The sequence below is a fragment of the Pan paniscus genome, chromosome 12 (assembly GCF_029289425.2).
Source record: "Pan paniscus chromosome 12, NHGRI_mPanPan1-v2.0_pri, whole genome shotgun sequence".
Classification (NCBI taxonomy): domain Eukaryota; kingdom Metazoa; phylum Chordata; class Mammalia; order Primates; family Hominidae; genus Pan; species Pan paniscus.
Genome location: NC_073261.2, coordinates 102,358,971 through 102,370,997, shown reverse-complemented (window position 1 = coordinate 102,370,997; position 12,027 = coordinate 102,358,971). Strand labels below are relative to the sequence as shown.

Below are 12,027 nucleotides of genomic sequence, written 5' to 3'. Positions count from 1 at the left end.
CTTGTACCTGTGGTTGTTCTTGGATGGCAGTTTCCTGTCTGTCTTCCAATGACAGCAAGATTTCTGCTTAGTGTAGGAATAGGAGTCTTGATACCTTTTTTTTAATTTGTAAATTTAATTTTTGTAGGTACATAGTAGGTATATATATTTATGAGGTACATGAGATGTTTTGATACAGGCATGCAATTCATAATAGTCACATAATGTAAAATGAGGTATCCATCCCCTCAATGATTTATTCTTCATGTTACAAAGAATCTAATTATACCCTTTTAGTTATTTTTAAATGTATGTTAAAGTGTTATTGACTATAGTCCCCTTGTTGTGCTATCATATATGAGGTCTTATTCATTCCTTCTATTTTTTTGTCCCCATTAACCCCATCCCTACTTACCCTTTACCCTCCCAATACACTTCCCAGCCTCTGGTAACCATCCTTCCGCTCTGCATCTCCATGAGTTCGATTGTTTTGATTTTTAGATCCCACAAATAAGTGATAACATATGATGTTTGTCTTTCTGTGCATGGTTTATTTCACTTAGCACAATAACCTCCAGTTCCATCCATATTGTTGCTAATAACAGGATCTCATTCTTTTTTATGGCTGAATATTACTCCATTGTGTGTAAGTGCATTTTCTTTATCCATTCATCTGTTGATGGACATTGAGGTTGCTTCCAAATCTTGGCTAATGTGAACAATGCTGCAGCAAACATGGGAGTGCAGATATCTCTTCAATAGACTGATTTCCTTTCTTTTGAGTGTGTACACAACAGTGGGATTGCTGAATCATGTGGTAGGTCTATTTTTAGTTTTTTGAGGCTCCTCCAAACTGTTCTCCATAGTAGTTGTACCCATTTACATTCCCACCAACAGTGTGCAAGCATTCCCTTTTCTCTACGTCTTTGCCAGCATTTGTTATTGCCTGACTTTTGGATATAAGCCATTTTAACTGGGAAGAGATGATAACTCATTGTAGTTTTTTTTTCTTCTTCTTTTTTTGAGACAGAGTCTTGCTTTATCACCCAGGTCAGAGTGCAGTGGCCCCCACCTCCCAGGTTCAAGCAATTCTCCTGTCTCAGCCTCCTGAGTAGCTGTAACTACAGGCACATGCCACCACACCCAGCTGATTTTTGTATTTTTAGTAGAGACGGGGTTTCACCATATTGGTCAGGCTGGTCTCAAACTCCTGATCTCAGGTGATCCACCCACTTCAGCCTCCCAAAGTGCTGGGATTACAGGTGTAAGCCACTGCGCCCGGCTTGTTGGTTGATTTGTAATAAGGCTTTTCTTCTCTCAAAAATCTAATGCCATAGTATTGGTTTCTGTGTGTATTGGGAGTGTGAGCCACCGCGCCTGGCCTGCTTTCTTTCTTTTTATTTTTTGTAAATCTGTTGTTGGTTTTTTGATTTGCGGTTACCATGAGGCTTGTAAATGCTATCTTGTAACCCATTATTTTTAACTGATGACAACTTAAGACTGATTGCATATACAAACACACAAAAAGAAAACTAGTGAAAACTTTAAACTTTGTCTCCCTGCTTTTTAACTTCTTGTTGTTCCTCTTTGTGTCTTATTATACTATTTTTTGAAAGGTTGTTGTAATTATTTTTGATTGGTTCATCATTTAGTCTTTCTATTTAATAAGAGTAGTTTGCACACCACCATTGCAGTGTTATATTATTCTGTGCTTTTCTCTGTGCTTACTATCACCAATGAGTTTTGTATCTTGAGATGATTTCTTCTTGCTCATTAACATCCCTTTCTTTCAGATTAAAGAACTCCCTTTAGCATTTCATATAGGATAGGTTTGGTGTTGATGAAATCCCTCAGCTTTTGTTTTTGTGGAAAGGTCTTTATTTCTCCTTCATGCTTGAAGGATATTTTTTTTTCTGGATAATACTATTCTAGGGTAAAAGTTTTTTTCTGTCAGCACTTTATTTCTTTATTTTATTTTATTATTTTTTTTTGAGACAGAGTCTCACTGTCACCCAGGCTGGAGTGCAGTGGCATAATCTCGGCTCACTGCAACCTCTGCCTCCCAGGTTCCAGTGATTCTTGTGCCTCAGCCTCCCAAGTAGCTGGGATTACAGCTGTGCACCACCATACCCAGCTAATTTTTGTATTTTTAATAGCGATGGGGTTTCTCCACATTGGCCAGGCTGGTCTTGAACTCCTGACCTCAAGTGATCCACCTGCTTCAGCCTCCCAAAATCCTCGGATTACAGGCATGAGCCACCATGTCTGGCCATGTCAGCACTTTAAATATGTCATGCCACTCTCTCCTGGCCTGTAAGGTTTCCACTGAAAAGTCTGCTGCCAGACGTGGTGGAGCTCCATTGTATGTTATTTGTTTCTTTCCTCTTGATGCTTTTAGGATCCTTTCTTTATTCTTGATCTTTAGGTGTTTGATTATTAAATGCCTAGAGGTAGTCTTCTTTGGGTTAAATCTGCTTGATGTTCTATTACTTTCTTCTACTTGAATGTTGATATCTTTCTCTAGACTTGGGAAGTTCTCTGTTATTATCCCTTTGAATAAACTTTCTACTTCTATATCTATCTCCCCTGTAAGGCCAATAACTCTTAGATTTGCACTTTTGAGGCTATTTCCTGATCTTACAGATGTGCTTCATTGTTTTTTATTCTTTTTTTCTTTTGTCTCCTCTGAATGTCTATTTTCAAATAGCCTGTCTTCAAGCTCACTAATACATTTTTCTGTTTGATCAATTCTGCTATTAAAAGACTCTGATGTATTCTTCAGCATGTCAGTTGCATTTTTCAACTATAGAATTTCTGCTTGTTTTGTTTTTTGTTTTTTGTTTTTTTTTGAGACAGAGTCTTGCTCTGTTACCCAGGGTGGAGTGCAGTGGTGTGATCTTGGCTCACTGCAACCTCTGCCTCTTGGGTTAAGGTGATTCTCATGCCTCAGCCTCCTGAGTAGCTGGGACTACAGGCACCCGCCACCACGTCCGGCTAATTTTTTGTATTTTTATTAGAGATGGGGTTTCACCATGTTGGCCAGGCTGGTCTCAAACTCCTGACGTCAGGTGATCCACCCGCCTTGGCCTCCCAAAGTTCTGGGAATACAGGCATGAGCCACTGCACCCGGCCTCATTATGAGATTTTTTGGTGATTTTTTTTTTTTTTTTTTTTAGCTCATTAGCTATCATTAATGTTAGTGTATTTTATGTGTTTCTGTGTGGCCCAAGACAATTTTTTTTTTTTTTGAGTCAGAGTCTTGCTCTGTCCCCCAGGCTGGAGTGCAGTGGTGCAATCTCGGCTCACTGCAACCTCTGCCTTCTGGGTTCAGGCGATTCTCCTGCCTCAGTTCCCTGACTTAGCTGGTATTTCAGGCATGCACCATCACACCTGGCTAATTTTTGTATTTTTATTTTTATTTATTTATTTATTTTGAGACAGAGTCTCGCTCTGTCAGCCAGGCTGGAGTGCAGTGGCATGATCTCAGCTCACTGAAACCTCCCTCTCCCGGACTCAAGCAATTCTCCTGCCTCAGCCTCCCGAGTAGCTGGGATTACAGATGTGTGCCACCATGCCTGGCTAATTTTTCTATTTTTAGTAGAGAAAGGGTTTCACCATGTTGGCCAGGCTGGTCTCAATCTCCTGACCTCAGGTAATCTGCCTGCCTCAGCCTCCCAAAGTGCTGGGATTACAGGCATGAGCCACCACGCCCAGACAATTCTTTGTAATTATTTCAATTTCTTTGTTAAATTTATCTGATAGAATTCCGAATTCCTTCTCTGTGTTATCATGAATTTCTTTGAGTTTCTTCAGAATAGCTATTTTGAATTCTCTGTTTGAAAGGTCATATATCTCTGTTTCTCCAGGATTGGTCCCTAGTGCCTTGTTCAGTTCATTTGGTATGCCTATATTTTCCTGGATGGTGTTGATGCTTATAGATATTCATCAGTGTCTGAGCATTGAAGAGTTAGGTAATGTAGTCTTTACATTCTGGGTTTGTCCTTCTTGGGAAGGCTTTCCAGGTGTTTGAAGGGATTTGGGCCCCAAGCCCAATAATACTGTGGTTTTTGCAGACTCATAGAGGATTGCCTTTGTGGACTTTGATAAGATCCAGAAGAGTTATCTGGTTACTAGGCAGAGACTCCTGATATTTACCCCCACCTTCTCCCAAACAAACAGTCTCTCTCTCTATGCTGAGCCACCTGGAGCTGGGGGTGTCATGATGCAAGCACCCCTGTGGCCACCATTACTGGTGCCGCATTGGGTCAGACCTGAAGACAGTATAGCACCGAGTCTTACGCAAGGCCCTTCCCTTCAGGGTGTGAGTTCCCCCAGGTCCCAGGCATGTCCAGAGATGCTGTCTGGGAGCCAGGGCTTGAAGTAAAAAAAACCTTAGCAGTTTACCTGATGGTCTTTTCTACTGCAGCTAAGCTGGCATTCACACCACAATACAAAATCCTTCCCACTCTTCCCTCCCCTTTACACAGGCAGAGAATCCTCTCCCTGTGGCCACCACCACCACTGGTCTATGGGGATTCTGCCAGGTCACCACCGATGTTTACTTAAAGCCCAAGAGCTCTTCCCTTCAGCTTGTGGTGAATGCTGCCAGGCCTGGGACTCACCCTTCAGGGCAATGGACTCCCATTTGGTTGAGGGCAGGTCCAGAAATGCGGTCCAAGAGCCCAGGCCCAGACTCAGGGACCCAAAAAGTCTGCTTGTTGCTCTATCCTACTATGACTGAGCTGGGACCTAAGGTGGAAAACAAAGTTCCCTTTCCTCTTTCCTCTGTTTTTCTCAAACAGAAGGCGTCTTTCACCATAGCCACCACAGCTAGGAATGTTCTGGGTCACTGCTGAAGCCAGCACATCTCAGAATCCAGAGCCCCCAGTGTACTACCTGGGTATCGCTGCTGCTGGTTTTCAGGGCCCAAGGGCTCCTTAGTCAGCAGGTGATGAATCCTGCCAGGGTTGGGTCCTTCCCTTCAAGGCAGCAGATTCCCTTTTGGCCCAGAATGTGTCTAGAAATGTCGTCCCAAAGCTAGGGCCTGGAATGGGGACCGCAGGACCCTGCCTGCTATTCTATCCTGCTGTGGCTGAGCTGGTATCCGAGATGCAGGACAAAGTCCTCTTTATTCTTCACTCTCCTCCCTTTAAGCAGAAGGAAGGTGTCACCTTTGGAGTTGCTGCAAGCTGCACTGCCTGGGGTTGGGGGAGGGATGGTGCAAGCACTCCCTTAGCCATGCCAGCTGGTGTCTCCCTAGGTCACGTGCCACCCTAGTTTTCTGGCTCTGAGCTCAGCCCAACACGAGGAATTGCCTAGGAATTACAGTCCTTGTTCCTAGACTGCCTTTCACATTTACCTAGGAGCCCAGGGTACTTCAGCCCACAATGGTGAGGCTTGTGGAGAAACTCAAGTTCCAGTCACTGGGATGGGCACTTTCCCTCTGGCTAAGGCTGGTCCAAATGTTGGCTTCCTGAGCGGGTGCTGGCTGAGCCCAGCATGGCTTTATTCTCTGTTGTGACAGGGCAGAACCGAATTCAACATAAGTCCCCTACTCACTGGGCTCACCCTCCCCAAATGTACAAACTCTCTCTCTGTACCACACGGCTATGACTGGGGAATAGGAGAGAGGTGGCATCAGTGATTCAAGACTGTCCCTCCTGCTCTCCTCAATGCCTCTTTTAATGATATGAAGTTAAAACGAGGTACTGTGATTGCTCACCTGATTTTTGGTTTTGGTGATGGTGCTTTTCTGTGTGCAGAGAGATGTTCAAATTTGTTGTTCCAGTGCGGGGAATAAAGGGTGTAAGCTTCTATTCTGCCATCTTGCTCTGCCTCCAGCATCTTTTCATATGCTTCTTTGCCATATACTATTTTCACATGTTTTTTTGCCATCTGTCTATCTTCTTTGGTGAGGTGTCTGTTGTTCAGATCATTTGATCATTTTTAAAATGGGTTGTTTGTTTTCTTATTGTTGAGTTTTAAGAATCCTTCGTATATTTTGAATGTAAGTCCCTTATCAGGTATATAGTTTGCAAATAATTTCTCTCAGCCTATGGCTTATCTTTTCATTCTCTTAACAGTGTCTTTTGCAGAGCACACATTTTAAATTTTAATAAAGTCCAGCTAATCGTCAATGTTTTTCTTTTGTTATCTGAGGATGAGAGCATGAGAGGAAAAAGAGAAGAAGCCACCCTTTCCTCTCATGTTCTACCAAAGGCGAAGCAGGTTTTGTGTCCTGCCTCTCGTGGGAGGGACTTGTCTTTGGAATTCAGTTTACTTCTTTGCCTTGAAATCTGATGGGCTCAATAAAAGTTATGTTTTTGTAGATTATCTGGCCTTTTTTTGCCCTTGGGGTGAGAGCACCATTATTTCTAGAGCATCATTATTTCTATTTTAGGATGCTTTCTACATCCTAAATGGAAGCAGAACTAAAATCATTTCATTTGTTATTTTTAAAAAGTGGCCACAAATGGCATTGTGAATGTTACATAAGACAGAAATAAACCTTAAAACAGAATTTCAAAACAATGGCTGTTACTTTTTTCTTTGTCTACTTTGAGCATCATAATCCTAGCTCTAGTAATTAAATAGGTTCCATCCAAACCAGGAGTCTATTTATAATAGGTTTAACTCTGATGGTATATTAAGATGATGATATTTAGAATATTGATTTTATAGTGAGCAATTAATGGGCATACAGTGATAATAGGTTTAACTCTGATCATGTAGTAAGATGATATTTAGAATATTGATTTTGTAGTGAGCAAATCACATTAATGGGCATACAGTGAGTTCCAGTCACACTGTTTGTTTCCACCCTTACTTACTTATTAATGACCACCATTAATGACTGGTGATCATTAATGTGATAAAGAAAATGTCCTTTTTAGATGATTGTCAGATTATCTTCTATGACCTCATACTTCTCTAGCCTTATGGGGACTGGCGTGTTTGCGGGTGACTGGCTTCTTCTATGAGCCCTTTTACTGAATCTTAGTCTTTACACACTAAGCAAGTGTGTGCCAGAAGTCATTGAAGACCATGCTTATATATATATATATTTATTTTATTTTATTTTTTTTTGAGATGGATTTTCGCGCTTGTTGCTCAGGTTGGATTGCAGTGGCCTGATCTTGGCTCACTACAACCTCTGCCTCCCCAGTTCAAGCAATTCTCCTGCCTCAGCCTCCCGAGCAGCTGGGATTACAGGCACCCGCCACCACGCCCGGCTAATTTTTTGTATTTTTGTTAGAGACAGGGTTTCACCATGTTGGCCAGGCTGGTCTCGAACTCCTGACCTCAGGTGATCCGCCTGCCTTGGCCTCCCAAAGTGCTGGGATTACAGGCGTGAGCCACTGCACCTGGCTACCATGCTCATATTTTTATTTCTTATAGAGGAATTTCCTATATATCCTATAGAGGAACAGCTTCTCTCCAATATATTTTTCAAATTTTGAAGATAATTGTGATGCCACTTTTCAGTCTCCAGCCTGAACACTTGGGGTCCACATCCCATACCCTTATGTAGAAGGTGCTGATGGGGCCAGAAGTCTGAGATTGGGAAGAAGCTCAAGTGCTTAACCACTAAGACAGTTCTGGAATGCTGGAATGTCTTCAGAAGACTGTAGCAAGATGTGTGTGCCTTCTGTGTTCCAGTCACAAATATTCAATTGTCTATTTTCCACACATAAGTCAAATTCAACCTATCCAAAAGTGAGCGAGTCATGCTTGTCATCTTATGCATCTAACTTGCTTTTTTTGTGTTCCTGATTATGGGAAATATCAGGGTTCTTCTTTATTGCTCATTATCCCTTTACTTAATCCAGCACTGGGCTCTGTCATATCCATTCCTAAATCTCCTTCTAATTTGCCCCTTCTGGCCAGGTGTGGTGGCTCACACCTGTAATCCCAGCATTTTGGGAGGCTGAAGCAGGTAGATCACCGGAGGTCAGGAGTTTGAGACCAACCTGGCCAACATGGTGAAATCCCATCTCTACTAAAAATACAAAAAATCAGCCAGGCATGGTGGCACAAACCAGTGATCCCAGCTACTGTGGAGGCTGAGGCAGGAGAATCGCTTGAACCCTGGAGGCAGAGGTTGCAGTGAGCCGAGATCGGGCCATTGCACTCCAGCCTGGGCAACAAGAGCAAAACTCCATCTCAAAAATAATAAAAATAATAATAATTTGCCCCTTCCTAAACATTCCCATAAACCAAATTCCCATTCTCATGTCCAATCTATAATAACATTATTTATTGAGCTCTGATGTACCAGACACTGTTATACATTTCTTTTTTTTCCCCCCAGCTTTTTGTTTCATTTATCTTTTGTATTTTTTGTTTGTTTGTTTGTTTCAATTTCATTTAGTTCTGCTCTGATCTCTTTATTTCTCTTCTGCTGGGTTTGGGTTTGGATGGTTCTTGTTTGTCAGGTTCTGTAAGGTGTGGACTTAGATTGTCTGTTTGTGCTCTTTCAGTCTTTGTGATGTAGGCTTTCCTTTTAGCACTTCTGCTGTACCCCAGAGGTTATGATAGGTTGTGTCACTATTATCCTTCAGTTCAAAGACTTTTTAAATTTCTATCTTGATTTCATTGTTGACCCAGTGACTACTCAGGAGCAGGTTATTTAATTTCCATGTATTTGCATGGTTTTGAGGGTTCCTTTTGGAGTTGATTTCCAATGTTATTCCACTGTGGTCTGAGAGAGTACTTGATATAATTTTGATTTTCTTAAATTTACTGACACTTGTTTTGTGGCCTATTATATGGTCTATCTTGGAGAACATTTTATGTGCTGATGAATAGAATGAGTTATACACTTCTTAACATGTGCTAATTTTGTTTCATCTTCATAGAAATTTTATTTGGTAGGTACTATTACACAGATGATTGAAGGACCTTTTCAATTTTATAGCAGTATTTTTCAGCTTTGGCTTTATATCAGAATATCATGGAAAGTTAAAAAAAGAAATTCCAGCCGGGCATGGTGGCTCACATCTATAATCCCAGCACTCTGGGAGGCTGAGACGGGTGGATCACCTGAGGTCAGGAGTTTGAGACCAGCCTGGCAAACATGGTGAAACCCAGTCTCTACTAAAAATACAAAAAATAGCTGGGCCTGGTGGTGCATGCCTGTAATTCCAGCTACTCAGGAGTCTGGGGCAGGAGAATTGCTTGAACCTGGGAGGCAGAAGTTGGAGTGAGCCGAGATCACACCACTGCACTCCAGCCTGGGCAACAGAGTGAGACTCTGTCTCAAAAAAAAAAAAAAAAATTTAATATCCAAGCCATACCCTAGACAAATGAAGTCAGAATCTCTGAGGGTGGGACCTAGACATCAGTCTTTTTTCAAGATCCTCAGATGATTCCAACACATACCAGGTTGAAAACCACTTATTTATAGCCATAAGGCAGTAGATTCAGAAACTGAACTAAGGTCTCTGACTCCACAGCCTACATTCTAAAACACAGTGCCACACTTTCCCTTATGTTACATGGTGCTACCAGGGTGAAATGTGGCATGTCATGTTACTGCCCAACTTAATCTCTTTAGTGATTCCTGTGTCCCTCAGTTAAAATGTGATCTCTTTGGAATGACATACAAGATTGGGCTGATTTTTCCCTCCCTTCTACTCTGTACTCCAACAATACCAGGTCTTCCACAACTACCTGAATCAACGGTATTCTTCACATATGCTGGGCTTTCTCTCTCAACCTCCTTTTTTTTTTTTTTTTTTTTGCAAAACATTGTTCCCAAGACTCTATTAAAATGCCACTTTAAAACTTCCTCTCTGAAGTCATTCCAGACCGCCTCCTGTTTACACTAGGCCATACAGATAAGTCTGTCTTTTGTCCCACGATGTACTTTTTCATCGATCACACAGTTTGCACCTGTTTACTTGTCTGTGTAATGAATGAATGATGACCAGTCACTGATTAAGTCTGTGAATCTAGGTTGTAGCCATTTTGCAAAGAACCTTCAATACTAGCTAAAGAGTTGGGAGTTTATCATGTAGGGAATGGGGAGTCAGTGAGGATAGCTGAGGAGGGGGTGAGATGCTGGAGATGGTGCTTTTAGAAACTTTAATCTGATGTGTGAGGTATATGACAGTTTGGATATAGGATAGAACTGGAGGTTGGAGATCACTGAAGAGTTTTTTTAAAAAATTGGAATCCACATTTTTGGTAATAAGAGTCTCAGTCACGATGGTGGCAACAGGAGTGAAACAGAGATCGATATGATGACACAAGGGAATTCTAGATTTTGGTGACTACATTTGGAGGGCCAGGGAGAACTAAGAGTCAGAGAGGAGCTTGAAGTTTTGAGAATTGTTATCCTCTGTATTAGTTTCCTGGGCTTGCCATAACAAAACACTGCAAACTGAGCAGCTTGAAATGACAGGAATCTATTCTCCACAGTCCTGGAGGCTGGAAGACTAACGTCCAGGTACTGGCAGGGCCACTCTCTCTGAAGGCTCCTTGTCTCTTTCCTAGCTACTGATGGTTGAAGCAATCCAGCAATCCTTGGTGTTCCTCGGTTTATAGCCTTATCTCTGCAGTCTCTGTCTCCATCTTCACATGGTCTTCTCTCTGTGTCTGTGTCCAGATTCCCCTCTTCTGATAAGGACACCTATCAGTGGGTTAGGGTCCAACACCCTAATCTACTATTACCTCATTTTAACCTGATAACATCCGCAAAGACCCTATTTCCAAATAAGGTCAAATTCACAGATGCCAGGGATTAGGATTTGAAGATAATTTTTTGGGTGCACGTAATTCATCCTAGAACATTACATTAATTCATTCCATCAAAGAATCATGTATTGAGTTGTAATTGCCTTGAAAGCATTCACAATCTAATAGAGAAGACAGATATTTAAGCAGATCCTTCTATTACAATGTGATATGCACATATTATTAAGGACACACAAAGAAGGGTCATTTAACCTAGCCTAATAGAAAGCAGACAAAGGTAGAACTTGGATAAAAATAGAAAAGGAGGAACAACAGTTTCTTGGGATTTAAATCACTCAGTGCTTTGTTTTATAATTTTATTAATTTAATAAATGACGTCTAGTTTGGGTACATCCAAGAGGAAACATCCCATCTGAAGTTACCAATAGGAGTTCGGTACAGTTCTGTAGCAGATATAGGTATGGGAGACAGCTACAAAGAGGAAGGAATCCATATGCATCCCGTCCCTCTTTCCATTTTATACCAAATTTCTGGGATCATTTTCCTTTTTTTCTGAAGTTTGGCCTTTACAATTCAATGTTTGTTTACCTTTGAAGATAATTTGCCAAGCACACGATTCTAGATTGACAATTATTTCTCTTAATGTTTTAAAGACATAATTCTCTTGTTATTTGGCTTCTATTGTTGTTTTTGAGAAGTCTGCCGTCACTCTGATTTTCCGTCCTTTTTCTGTGGCTGCTGCAAAGATCTTCTCTTTGTCTTTAGGTGTCTTGCATTCTCACTGCTGGTGTCTGGGTATGGGTTTCTTTTCTTTTCATTTTTTTTTTTTTTTTTTTTTTGAGACAGGGTCTCATTTTGTCACCCAGAATGGAGTGCAGTGGCATGACCTTGGCTAACTGCAGCCTTGATCTCCTGGGCTCAAGTGATTCCCCACTCCTTGGCTCCCCAAGTAGATGGGACTACAGGCATGCACCACTACACCCAGCTAATTTTTGTATTTTTAGTAGAGATGAGGTTTCACCGTGTTGACCAGGCTGTTCTCAAACTCCTGGACTCAAGCAGTTTACCCACCTCAGACTCCCAGAGTGCTGGGATTACAAGCATGAGCCACTGCACCCAGCTGGATTTCTTTTTATTTAACCTACTGGTATATGTTGTGCTTCCTGGATCTCTGTATTCATGTTTATCATCAGTTCAGAAAAATATACAGCAATTTTTAAAATTATCATTTTAAATATTGCTTTTTCTTCATTCTTTGCATTCTGCTTCTGGGCTCAGATTAGATATATATATTAGGCCTTCTTATTATCTTAATATCTTTTAATATGTCCTTTATATTTTCCATTTTCC

The 12,027-nt window shown here is 41.4% G+C and overlaps 2 protein-coding genes across 7 annotated transcripts in view; both read left to right on the top strand.

Annotated features, from left to right (window-relative positions):
• The window catches only part of FAM228A (family with sequence similarity 228 member A), a 123,317-nt gene that overhangs the window by 71,040 nt on the left and 40,250 nt on the right, over positions 1-12,027 (top strand).
• Positions 1-12,027, top strand: part of FAM228B (family with sequence similarity 228 member B) — an 87,600-nt gene that overhangs the window by 66,496 nt on the left and 9,077 nt on the right. The gene's annotated exons all lie outside the window — the stretch shown is intronic.